General features: G+C 39.4%; 1 protein-coding gene across 2 annotated transcripts in view; it reads right to left on the bottom strand.

The window, feature by feature from the left end:
* The window catches only part of LOC126413865 (probable 39S ribosomal protein L45, mitochondrial), a 101,007-nt gene that overhangs the window by 872 nt on the left and 86,685 nt on the right, over positions 1-13,450 (bottom strand). The window lies entirely within an intron of this gene.

A 13,450-nucleotide genomic window follows, 5' to 3' on the forward strand; every position in this document is an offset into this window, starting at 1 on the left:
CCACATTTCGAAAGCTTCTATTCTCTTCTTGTCTTAACTATTTATCTTTCATGTTTCACTTCCATACATAGCTACACTCCACACAAATACTTTCAGAAACGACAATTCTAATTCCCGCAGCATCACCTGACTTAATTCGAATACATTCCATTAGCCTCGTTTTGCTTTTGTTGATGTTCATCTTATACCCTCCCTTCAAGACACTGTCCATTCCGTTCAACTGTTCTTCAAGTCCTTTGCTGTCTCTGGCAGAATTACAATGTCATCAGTGAAACTCAAAGTTTTTATTTCTTCTCCATGGATTTTAATACCTACTCTGAATTTTTCTTTTGTTTCCTTCACAGCTTGCTCAATATTCAGATTGAATAACATTGGGGAGAGGCGACAACCCTGTCTCACTCCCTTCCCAACCACTGCTTCCCTTTCATGCCCCTCGACTCTTATAACTGCCATCTGATTTCTGTACAAATTGTAAATAGCCTTTCGCTCCCTGTATTTTACCCCTGCCACCTTTAGAATTTGAAAGAGAGTATTCCAGACAACATTGTCAAAAGCTTTTTCTATGTCTACAAATGCTAGAAACGTAGGTTTGCCTTTCCTTAATCTTTCTTCTAAGATAAGTCGTAAGGTCAGTATTGCCTCACGTGTTCCAACATTTCTACAGAATCCAAACTGATCTTCCCCGAGGTCGGCTTCTACCAGTGTTTCCATTCGTCTGTAATGAATTCGCGTTAGTATTTTGCAGCCGTGACTTATTAAACTGATAGTTTGGTAATTTTCACATCTGTCAACACCTGCTTTCTTTGGGATTGGAATTATTATATTCTTCTTTAAGTCTGAGGGAGTTTCGCCTGTCTCATACATCTTGCTCACCAGATGGTAGAGTTTTATCAGGACTGGCTCTCCCAAGGCTGTCAGTAGTTCTAATGGAATGTTGTCTACTCCCGGGGCCTTGTTTCGACTCAGGTCTTTCAGTGCTCTGTCAAACTCTTCACGCAGTATCATAATTCCCATTTCATCTTCATCTACTACTCTTCCATTTCCATAATATTGTCATCAAGAACATCGCCCCTGTATAGACCCTCTATATTCATGCAAGTGGTTCTCCTTTCACCAAAAGTGTCTTTAATTTTCCTGTAGACAGTATCTATCTTACCCCTCATGAGATAAGCCTCTACATCCTTACATTTGTCCTCTAGCCATCCCTGCTTAGCCATTTTGCACTTCCTGTCGATCTCATTTTTGAGACGTTTGTATTCCTTTTTGCCTGCTTCACTTACTGCATTTTTGTAACTTCTCCTTTCATCAATTAAATTCAGTATCTCTTCTGTTACTCAAGGGTTTCTACTAGCCCTCGTCTTTTTACCTACTTGATCCTCTGCTGCCTTCACTATTTCATTCCTCGAAGTTACCCATTCTTCTTCTACTATATTTCTTTCCCCCATTCCTGTCACTTGTTCCCTTATGCTCTCCCTGAAACTCTGTACAACCTCTGGTTCTTTCAGTTTATCCAGGTCCCATCTCCTTAAATTCTCACCTTTTTGCAGTTTCATCAGTTTCAATCTACAGTTCATAACGAATAGATTGTGGTCAGAGTCCACATCTGCCCCTGGAAATGTCTTACAATTTAAAACCTGGTTCCTAAACCTCTGTCTTACCATTATATAATCTATCTGATACCTTTTAGTATCTCCAGGGTTCTTCCATGTATACAACCTTCTTTCATGATTCTTGAACCAAGTCATGCTCTGTGCAAAATTCTACCAGGCGGCTTCCTCTTTCATTTCTTAGCCCCAATCCATATTCACCTACTATGTTTCCTTCTCTTCCTTTTCCTACTGTCGAATTCCAGTCACCCATGACTATTAAATTTTTGTCTCCCTTCACTACCTGAACAATTTCTTTTATCTCATCATACATTTCATCAATTTCTTCATCATCTGCAGAGCTAGTTGGCATATAAACTTGTACTACTGCAGTAGGCGTGGGCTTCGTGTCTATCTTGGCCACAATAATGTGTTCACTATGCTGTTTGTAGTAGCTTACCCGCACTCCTATTTTTTTATTCATTATTAAGCCTATTCCTCCAATACCCCTATTTGATTTTGTATTTATAACCCCGTATTCACCTGACCAAAAGTCTTGTTCCTCCTGCCACCGAACTTCACTAATTCCCACTATGTCTAACTTTAACCTATCAATTTCCCTTTTTAAATTTTCTAACCTACCTGCCTGATTAAGGCATCTGACATTCCACGCTCCGACCCGTAGAACGCCAGTTTTCTTTCTGCTGATAACGACATCCTGTTGAGTAGTCCCCGCCTGGAAATCCAAATGGGGGACTATTTTACCTCCGGAATATTTTACCCAAGATGACGCCATCATCATTTAATCTTACAGTAAAGCTGCATGGCCTCGGGAAATATTATTAATGTTCTGAAAAAATGAGTCACAACTGCTTCAGATATGAATAAATTCACAGGACAAAATGAGGTGTCCAGAAACAAAGTTTCCACATTGCTCGTAAAGGTACAAGGAGTACTTTGGAAAAAAACTGAAGTTTCTTACAGAGAAACAGACAAAAAAAAATCCTGGGTAAACAAGCAAAGTGAGAAGAAAGTCATAAATGAAACTCTGGGGAGAGACTTTCATTACAGGTGAGAATCTGGGGAACACAATTTACATGGAAATTAGTTTCCCAAATCCAGCGGTTACTCCCATGGTCAGAACACAATTAGGTGCTCAGAAAATAATGAATATTACAACAGAAGACAAATGAAAAAGTGACAGAACAAATAAATTATTTAAAAATCTGTTCCAGAAGATGAATAATGGCACTGAGTTAATAGGTTCATTCAAAACTCTGGTTTGTACAGAATCACAGACAAAGGTTGTGTTAATTTGCCCATTTGGAAACATGGTACAACTTTACAATCCCCACAAACTAAAAATCTTCTTCCCAAATAATATTCATATCAATTCCTACCCGTAATTCTAATCATGTAGCTAACTGCTTCGCATTTCTGGGCAGATCAGTCCATACACTATATCTGTTTCATCACACTTTCTATGTTAGAAATTGTCTGGAATGCAAGTTTCACATCTTATGTTCTCATGTGTGCAGTCCTGTTCTTGTGCATTGTGCAAACGTAATAGAAGCTCAGTCGACAGAATATTAATCGTCCCCCTTAAAAGAGCATACTGGTCATTTAATATTGCTGTAGACAGTGTAGAACTGGTACCAGGCAGTCATGTAACCCACCATCACCAATGTAAATCATGGTGCTGAAGAGGGTGTGTATGAGACAGCCTGTTGTGCGGAATTAGTGCAGTTAAGTTGGTTCGACATCAAGAAATGAGAGAATGATATAAAAGAGCTATGTGTTTGGAAGTGCTCGAAACCACATCATGAATGAAGTTGCCTAATTTGTTGGTGTATCAGCAGGGGCTGTCCAACATGTCTGCAAGGAATGGTGTACCACTTGCAGCCATATAACACAGCGTACAAACAGTGGTCACTAGAAGACCCTAGACTGTTGGGACTGGAGGTGAGTACCACCCCATGTCACTGATTTAATCAAACAATGGAAAATCCAGTATGAAATAATGACAACATTATTAAAACTATAGATTGCTTCTCACCATATAGTGAAGAAGTTACAAAAAGATTCCTAAACAAGTGAACTTTTGGCCAAAAGGCCTTCTTCTGAGGAAGAAAACACACATTCATACAAACACAAATCACACACATATGATCACTGTCTCTGGCCACCAAGGCAGCCAGAAACAGTGGTCATGAGTGAAAAAGTTGTCTACCTCAGAAGAAGGCCTTTTGGCTGAAAGCTTATTAGTTTAGCAGTCTTTTTGTTATGCCTGTCTGTGACTCAAGTTGTCAGCGGTTTCAAACTTGACAGGAGTTCCTGCTGTCAGGGAATGCAGACTCATCCCAACCAGTTTCCAAGCAAACAATGGGAAGAGAACTGCATGCAATGAACATTTGGGTGATACCTCGCAAAAGGCAATTGCTCACAGTGGCACATAAAGCCGCATTTCTTCAGTGAGGCTTACAATGCAGACACCGTACTGTGTGAGAACAAAGGGATGTACCGACTACCAACACCAGGTCTGCATGAGTGACGAGGGGAATGAAAGGGAGGAGGAGTGGAGGAGACATCTTTCTCTGTGTGTGCTTGCATATGCTGGTGTACACAAACAGGAAGCATCCACTTGAGAGAGAGAGAGAAGGAGAGAGGGAGAGCAAGTGTTGCCACTGCCTGAAGCTTTTGTTTGGGGGATTAATGCGACTTCCGGTCCGCACGCTGCACGAGTCGGCTGGCTATGCAGCAGCAGATGATGATCGCTGGGCCTGGGCATGCAGGAATATGCCATGCAGCTGGCACGTGGTGCAGCCTGGTAGACGGCGTATGGCGTGTGCCTCATAATCGAAAGGTTTTTAACAGTGTAATTACCTGCAGCGAGTGTTTCATGATGGTACTCCCACAATTTGAATTAAAACACGTGATCTATTTAGTTACTTCTTTTCAATGTATTTTACAAGACCTGCATCTTCCCAAACAGCAGAGAATGATGAGCAACACAGATCCCACCCTCTGCAAACTGAATTTTATAAATAAACAGTACATCCTTTCCTGTAACTTGAATTTTCCTGTTGTGAGATCCCTCCTGTCCAGCAGAGACCTGTCAATTTCCAGGTGGTGGGTGGGAGGGGGAGGGGTTAATTAACTGATTGATTTAATTAATTAGTCAGTCAAACTGATAGAGTGGGAGGGGACTATTCAAATAACTCAGGCCTGAAAGTGTACTTGTATCAGCAAGGGGGAGGGGGGAGGATTGGAGGTTTCCAGAGGGATAGGCGAAGGAGGAGGGGAAGGGGTGGGATGGGGAGGGTTCTCAGAAGGATAGATTATCCCCAGCAGGTCATAAATCAAACCCCAAGAGGTCATAAACCATAAAGCAGAACAAGGGGAGGGGATCATAAATCAATAAGGTTTGTCCCTGTTACCCCACTACTGTGAGACAAGTGGCGTGTCCAACGAGCTGCAATTTGTTTCTTTTCAAACTATGCATGACTCGAAGTATACCAATGGCCCAAAGAGCCATTTAGCCCACAGTGTAAGGAGGGTGATTCTGTGATATTTTAAGGAGTGTTTTTTTACCATGACATGTACCCACTCATTCCGGTTACCATGAACAAAAGGGAGTGTCTATTTCTACATCTTCTATGACTAAGTATTATCCTTTCCTCCACATCTTTATGATAAGTATGCTGTAGACACTTCCATCTCCCAAGATGATGACAGCCATCTTCAAAGGGCTGCAGATATACTTTCCTGGTTTCACAAACACTGGCAAATCCTACCTCACCTAAATGTAGCAATCAACAAACCCACAATTTGGTAGCTCAATGGGACCTAATAATCAAAGGTTGGCATCAGCTACATACTGAACAGCTGAAGAAACTTGTAGAGTCTATTTCTCACTTAATTGATGCTTTGCCATGGCTAGAGGTATTAGCATGATGTCTCCTGGGGTGACTAATCTTTTGCCTCCTGTGCTTATTAAAGAAAAGTAACTAGAGTACACCACAAAGAAAAATTATTGTTTTTAAATATAAACATTTACTTGCTGAAAAGGGCTACGGCAGCTCAGTTTACTATTCTAGATCTTCAATGAGCAAAAATTCAAAATACTGCTACAGTAACATAAAATATTTCAACAAATTCAATGCATTTCATGGCCTATGGGGAAACTATCAAATAATTAATTACTTTCTGAAACCTATTGGAACTGGGGTGTCATCACATATTTTTCATAACTAACAGTTCAACCTAGCCCTTACTTTTACTCACAGTTTGGCGAGATTTCTATAATTACGTTTGATGAGTTGGCACTGAGGATGCTTGCATATTACCTCTACTGTTCATCTTAGCTATCAGCATACATCTGTAGCCAACATGGGAAAAATTGGTTAGTCCATAGACAGCTTTAAGGCTGCGGACTGTTTTATACTTTCAAGGAGCTTTATTGCAGCCCAGAAAGGCTCTCAGTTAATGACTCTCACAAATTGTATGGCCTAATACCTCAAATGGCCGTTCTAGCTAGCATAAACAAATAAACATAAACAAATGAATCATGTAACAAACTGAAGAGCAAAACACTATTCTGATGCATTCATTTATGTAGTCACATTGTGCATAGTTGCTTTATAATTAATGAAGGTATTTCAAATCCATTTTTATAACTACAAGAAAATGTTTATTTTTGTCTCTAAACACATTTTGTTTTTACTGAAATAAAACATTATAAGTGATCTGCAATGAAATATATTTACAATTTGGCTTGCTTTGCAGTTTATTTGTTATAAAAGACGCCGATTTTACTTACAATGTTTTATGCCTGGTTTTCACTCACATCAGGAAACTTTGTCTACTTGCAAGTTTTGAGGTATTCCTTTGTTTATCACTGTTGATTCTGACCTAATCCCACCTTGCTTTATGGAACTATGCATTTCTTGAATGCTGCATCACAATGTTTCTGGCTAAATATGTCTCATGTATTTTAAATATGTAGGATTGTCAAGTTTACTGCTAGCTTTTCCTTTATCTAAAAATGCCCTCTTCCTCTGCACTTCGTCATGTGTGTGTTATGCCATTCAATTATGTTACTCTGTATAAACATAAACAAATGAATCATGTAATAAACTGAAGAGCAAAACACAATTCTGACATATTCATTTATGTAGAAATATTGTCCATAGTTGCTTTATAATTAATGAAGGTATTTCAAATTATGGAGTAATGATGGAGCTGAAAATCCAAAGGGTGATTAGGTCAGAGTGAGGGAGGAGACAGGAGGGAGGGGGCAGGGGGCATGATGGGTTGGGAAGCAAAAGGTGAAATGGAAGGGAGAAAGGCAGAGTGAGAGAGAGTGAGGGGTGTGAAAGAAACAGGTTTATTTATTTTTTATTACATGATTCTTCGTTTTCCAATTATTTCAGACAGTGTCTGGTTTCCAGTTATTTATCTGGTCACTGAGTAACTGTTTACTGTGTTTTAATGCTTTGTGTAAATGGGAGTTTTCTTGAAAAGGGGGGGGGGAGGCATCAGTCTTTACTGAATCTTCATATCTTTTTATATTGTGCGTGGTCTATGGTCTTTCTGTTTAAGGTTGTCTGCAAACACTGAGTGGTTTGTACTGTATTTCCATGCCCTGATGTGCTTTTTATATCTTGTGTCAAATGCCCTGTCAGTCATCCCAAAGTAGATTTTTTCACAGTCCCTGCTATTCAATTGGTAGATACCAGATTGTTTGTATCTTGTCTGGTTGTGGTCTTAGTTTAGAGACGTGTTTCTGTATTTATTCAGCTATTTGTTTTGTAGGCAATGTATATGTCCTTTTTTAAAATATATTACTTATTTTGTATGTGAGTTTACAGTGATAGGTCACTGCAAGCCATTTTCCTGTGATTGTGATGCATGCAAGCATTAATGTGATCACTCCATAGGTTCGACATCAACATACAATAACCACTCACAGGCGGTAGGTGACAGCACTAGCAGTGAAGTGTATATAGTGTGTGTCTGGGGAACATGGAAAATAGTGCATTCGTTGTTATAACGCAGAAATGGAGCAATTTATCTGATGTCCAAAATGGCACAATCTCTGGCTTTCATGCTAAAGATGGAAGCACCTTGGGCACCGCTAAGTTTGTAAACTGTTCACATGCACCCATCCCTGCTGCTGGCCACTGGTGACGAAAGCTGGCGTCTGTATGCCAGTACTGCAACTGGACGACCAGTGAGAGATGACAGGGGGTCCTTTCTGATGAATCATGTTTTATGCTCAATCAGCTTGAAATATCTGAAAACAAACATCCTGTAAGAATCATCAGAAGGACCCAGGACAGCGAAGGTACATGTCAAAGAGTATATAGCATACATGCATGGTTCAAAGAGCATGAGGATGAATTTGCCGTCGACCCCTGCCCACAAAACACCCCGGATCTATACCAAATCAAGAATCTATGGGACCACATTGATCGGGCTATTCGCGCCATGAATCTCTAACTGAAAAACCTAGCACAGCTGGCCACGGTACTCGAGTTAGAATAGCTCTACAACTCTGTGTATGCCTCTGCCCACCAAACTCCCAATTGTGAATCTGTGGAACCACCGAGACTGTGCTGTTCATGCTCTGGATCTTCAACTGAAAAACCTAGCACAGCTGGTCACAGCGCTAGAGTCAGCATGGCTTCATGTCCCTGTTGGTACCTTCCAGAACCTCAAAGTCTCTCTTCCTGTAAGTCTCGCACCAGTCCGCGCTGCAAAAGGTGCTTATTCATGCTTCTGACAGATGGTCACAGTAATGTGACTGGACAGTGTATGTGTTAGCCTTTTTTCTGTTAAATTTATCTGCTAGTGCTTCTTTCTGCCAATTTTTAAAGCTATTTGTTTTGTAGTGGCTAGCTCTTTTTGGTAATCAGAAGAGTTTAGAAGACTCTCATTAAGTCTGTTTAGCATGTATCTGACTGCCACTTTTTTGTGATTCTCCGGGTGGTTTGAGGCTGTGTTTATTGTTGTGTCTGTTGTGTAATTTCTGCATACGAGGGCTGTATAAAAAGTAAGGTGACTTTTCAAATTGCACACGTGTCGTACATTCGATTATCGATCTTTTTTTTGTTATGCTGGTACACATGTCCCAAACATATGTTTACAGTTTCAAGGTCAGACATGTTTTAGTGTGCTCAGAAATTTTCAATCATTATAAAAAATAGAGCAAAGAATTTTCATCAAATTTTGTGTGAAATATTTAATCAAGTGCTCTAAAACACTTGAAATGTTGACAGTGGTATACAGTGAGTCTGTTCCAAGTAACAAAAAATGTTTACAAGTGGTACAAGCTCTTCGAAGATGGCTGAGAAGATGCCATTGATGAACCTCGTTCTGGACACGCTAGCACATCAACAACAGATTATAACATCGAAGCTATGAAGAAAATTGTTTTGGAAAATCGTCAAATTATCATAAGAGAAGATGCTGGGGATGTTGGGATATTGGATGGCTCTTGTCACGCAATTTTTTTTATTTTTTTTTATTTTTATGTTTTGGGCAGGAGATATATGTCAACGAAGTTTGCTCCAAATCTTCTCAATTTTGATCAGAAGAATCGTTGCATGAGCATCCTTCAGGAGCTGTCGAATGACGTCAATGACAACCAAATTGCTCAAAAGGGTCATAACTGGTGACGAAACATGGGTTTACTGTTATTACATCGAAACCAAAGCCTAGTTGTCCCAATGGAAGCATCCCAGAGTGCCAACACCAAAATAAGCATGCCAAGTTCAATCAAATGTCAAAGTTTTGTTCACAGCTTTTTTTTTAAGTTACTGTGGCAAAAGCATCATGAATTTTTGTGTCGAGGTCGTGCGGTCAAACAGGATTATTACTTTGAAGTTTTGCGCCGTTTGCGAGAAGCAATATGCAAAAGACATCGGGAATTGTGGAAAAACAACCCATGGCTTTTGCATCACAACAATGCACCTGTTCATTCATCGTTGCTTGTGAGAGGTTTTTTGGCCAAAAACAACATGACAACCATGTCTCAGCCACCATATTCATCTGATATGGGCCCCTGCGACTTTTTCCTGTTCCCAAAACTGAAGAGACCTGTGAAAGGACAATGACTTTCAAAGATTGGGAAACAGAAACTGCATCGCTGGAAGTACTCAAGACTGTACCAAAAAGTGCTTATGACAAGTGCTTCAAGAATTGGAAGAAGCTTTGGCACAATTGTATTGTATCTGAGGGGGATTATTTTGAAGGGGACAACATGAATATTGATGAATAGTTTTTCATAAAAATATAAAGTCATCTTACTTTTTGAACACACCTCCTATTTGAAAGGTATGGCTGTGATTGTCTTTTCTTAGGATTATATGTAGAAAGTTGAGTGTGTTTTCTTGTTATTCTTCTTCTACTGTAAACTTTATGTTCTTGTGAATGGTATTTATGCCTTTGTGTAGTTGTATTTTGTTTTAAGGTTCATCTAACATGCATATTATGTCATCCATGTTTCTGTATCAATAAATGATGTAGCTTTTCTTTGTTATTAGATCTTCAAATATAATTTCTATATAATTCATGAGAATAATGGCCAGTGTTCCTGAAATAGATGAAACCATGATTAAGTGTTCTTCTTATATATAGCATTGTTGACTGAATTCGAAATATTTTTGTTGTGTTATCAACTGTCATAATTTTATTGTTTCATCAATATGCCTGAGGTAGCTGGTTGTACGGGCATAAATAATGTGTGTGTGTGTGTGTGTGTGTGTGTGTGTGTGTGTGTGTGTGTGTGTGTGTGTTATTTGTACAGCATCCTTTACTCCTAAATTATGTACATTCTACTAGCTGAGTGGTATTTCTTATTGTTCTTTTGGGTGAGCTGTGATTGCATTTGTTTTGTTGATAGGTATGTGGGAGCTGTTCTGAAATTTACTATCAGGCAGACAGGAATGTATGCCTTATGGAGTTTTGGTTGGCATCTCATGTTGAGTGCCTGAGGATTTTTTTGTACAGGTCTCTGTTTCTCCCTGTATACCCTATGTTTTTGTGTTTCGTGTGTTTTCAACAAGTGTTTTAAATTTGTTTGTTGGTTTCATTTTAACTATTCTATGTTGTTTTTGGTGATAAGTTCTCTCTGGTTTTTTTTCTATGTATTCTTTTGTTTCCAGTAATGTCTTTGTCAGTTTTAGTTCTTATAATATTTTCTGCTTGCTCGTGTATCTTTAGATTTTTTAAGCTTTGATTCATTATAATCATGTTTTAATTTTTTTCCAATCTAGCAACCAAGCCAAATTGTAAATGCCTCTTATTACAGACCACTGATGATGTTTTATTTCAATAAAACAAAATGCTTTTGATGACAAACATACACATTTTCTTGCACAGTAGAGCGTCGATTATCCGAACGTCGGTCAACCGAACGACCGCTTAACCGAACTGTGTAATCACTCGGACCTGTTACTCTCCCACCATAGCATCCATCATCCCACTCACTCCCAAACCAAGTTTCCCACAGTAGTCACCGCACTGGACCACCGCTGGCGGAACATTGCTTCTAATGGCTTCACAAGGCGCTGCTGACCGGCCAAGCCGCCAGTCGCTGTGTTTCAACAATCAGCACACTTCTGTCGGCTTGGCACTGGCAGTAGAAGTAGCGGCAGTATCAAAGCTGTTCACAGCAACAGCTGCTCCAGCTTAGAGTTGAGGTGTGCCACTCCGCGCAATTTGAAGGATTGCGCGCCCCCAAGAAGAGCTTCTCACGGTGCAAACAGTCACCTTCTGTTCTCTGTTACGACCACTTGTGTGCTGCTGCGTGAAGAAGTGAACTTGACGATACAAAATGCTTAAACGTAAACGTGTTGTCCTTTCTATGAGGGACAAGTATGAGATTATTAAAAGGTTGGAAGAAGGTGAATCTGCAACCACTTTATCCAATGAGTATAAGGTGGGGAAGTCGACAATTACGGATATAAAAAAACAAAAGACGAGCATAGCAAATTTTATAGCTATGCTTGATTCTACTGATGGATCAACAAGCCGTAAAACTATGAAGCTCGCCACTAACACAGATCTAGATGATGCTGTTTACAAGTGGTTCACATAAAAGAGATTGGAAGGAGAACCTATCTCAGGTCCCATTCTATGTGAGAAGGCAATGCAGTTCAACAAAAAACTTGGAGGGCCTTCGAACTTTAAAGCGAGCACGGGCTGGTTAAAACGCTTCAAGTCAAGACATGGCATTCGTGAGCTTAAAATACAGGGAGAAAAGCTGCCGGCTGATTCTTCAGCAGCTGATTCTTTCAAAGTCAAAGTAAGGGACGTATTAAGGGAAGAAGATTATGCTCTCGAAAATGCTGACAAAACTGGACTTAACTGGAAAGCTTTACCGAGAAAAACTCTTGTTTCACGTCATGAATTTGCAGCACATGGTCATAAAACAAGCAAGGACCGTATTACAGCTTTGGCTTGTGCTAATGCTACTGGAAGTCACCGACTGCCTATGTTCGTCACTGGTAAAAGTAGAAAACTGCGTTGTTTCAAGCATGTTAATATTTCAGCCTTGCCTGTTGTGTACACCACACAAAAGAGTGCCTGGATGGATAGTACGATTTTTATGAAGTGGTTTCTGGACGTTTTCGTACCCTCTGTAAAAGCTCATGGGAAGAGGGAGAAAACACTACTTCTCCTTGACAATGCATCAACTCATCCGTCATGTGATATTTTAAATGAAAAAGACGAGTTCATAAAGGTAATATTTCTTCCATCTAAGGTAACCTTCTTATTACAGCTCATGGATCTAGGCATTATTGAGACTTTCAAATGATATTACAGGAAAGAATTGTTGCGTAAGTTATTGTTAGAAAGAGAAGAGGATGGAGAAGAAAGTCTCTTAAGAAATCATAAGAATATTGACTTGAAAGGCGCATCCTACATGATCAGCGCAGCATGGAATAGTGTAAAGGAAGAGAATTTGAAGAAAGCCGGGAATAAAATTTTGGACACAAGAAGAAAATTCACAAGGTATGATTGAAAATGACGAACAGAATGATAAGTCCAAAATTCTCGGTCTGCTAAAAGAAATGGATTGCCACGAATGTGATGAAGAAGAAGTTCATGAATGGATGAATATCAATGATGCAGATCCAGGACACCAAATCATGCAGGACAGCGAGACTGTAAACGTCGTCACTGATAAAGATGATGCCGCCAGCATCTCATCAATAAGTGCTCCAGAAAGTGAAGATGAAAGTATACCAACAGCTTCTGAGGCATTCACTTGTTTAGATACTGCCTTGCAATGGTTTGAAGCCCAAGATGAAAGTGACCAGTTTCAGATATCTGTAATGAAAAAAGTACGTGACTTAGCTGCTCGTAAGCGTGTAGGCTTGCTTAGACAGACCAAAATAAAGGATTTTTTTTAAACATTAATTTTGTATACTGTGTGTATTGTTCATGCAAAATGCGTATGTAATATGTATATATTTTTTGTTTAATAAACTGTGCCACATACTATATATTCCTACTGAAGTTGCCTTTGTATGTTACTTTGTAATACTAAAAGAGATGCCTGTTTCTATGAATAAATTTACCGTACAATACTTCTTTTTGGCAAATATACATGTACAGTTTGATTATCTGAACAAACCAATTTTCCGAACACCCATGTCCCCCAATTACTTCAGATAATCGACGCTCTACTGTAGTTGCAAAGACAGAATTGAAATACCTTAGATAGTAATTATGACTTGTCATCATTATCATCATCATTTATGGCACATACACAGGCTATTTAGGCCCATGGCAGAAGACAAAAATACACAAATACAAAACACACATAGAACATATGAAATGATTACCACATCAAG

This window comes from Schistocerca serialis, chromosome 1 (genome assembly GCF_023864345.2).
Source record: "Schistocerca serialis cubense isolate TAMUIC-IGC-003099 chromosome 1, iqSchSeri2.2, whole genome shotgun sequence".
NCBI classification, from domain to species: Eukaryota; Metazoa; Arthropoda; class Insecta; order Orthoptera; family Acrididae; genus Schistocerca; species Schistocerca serialis.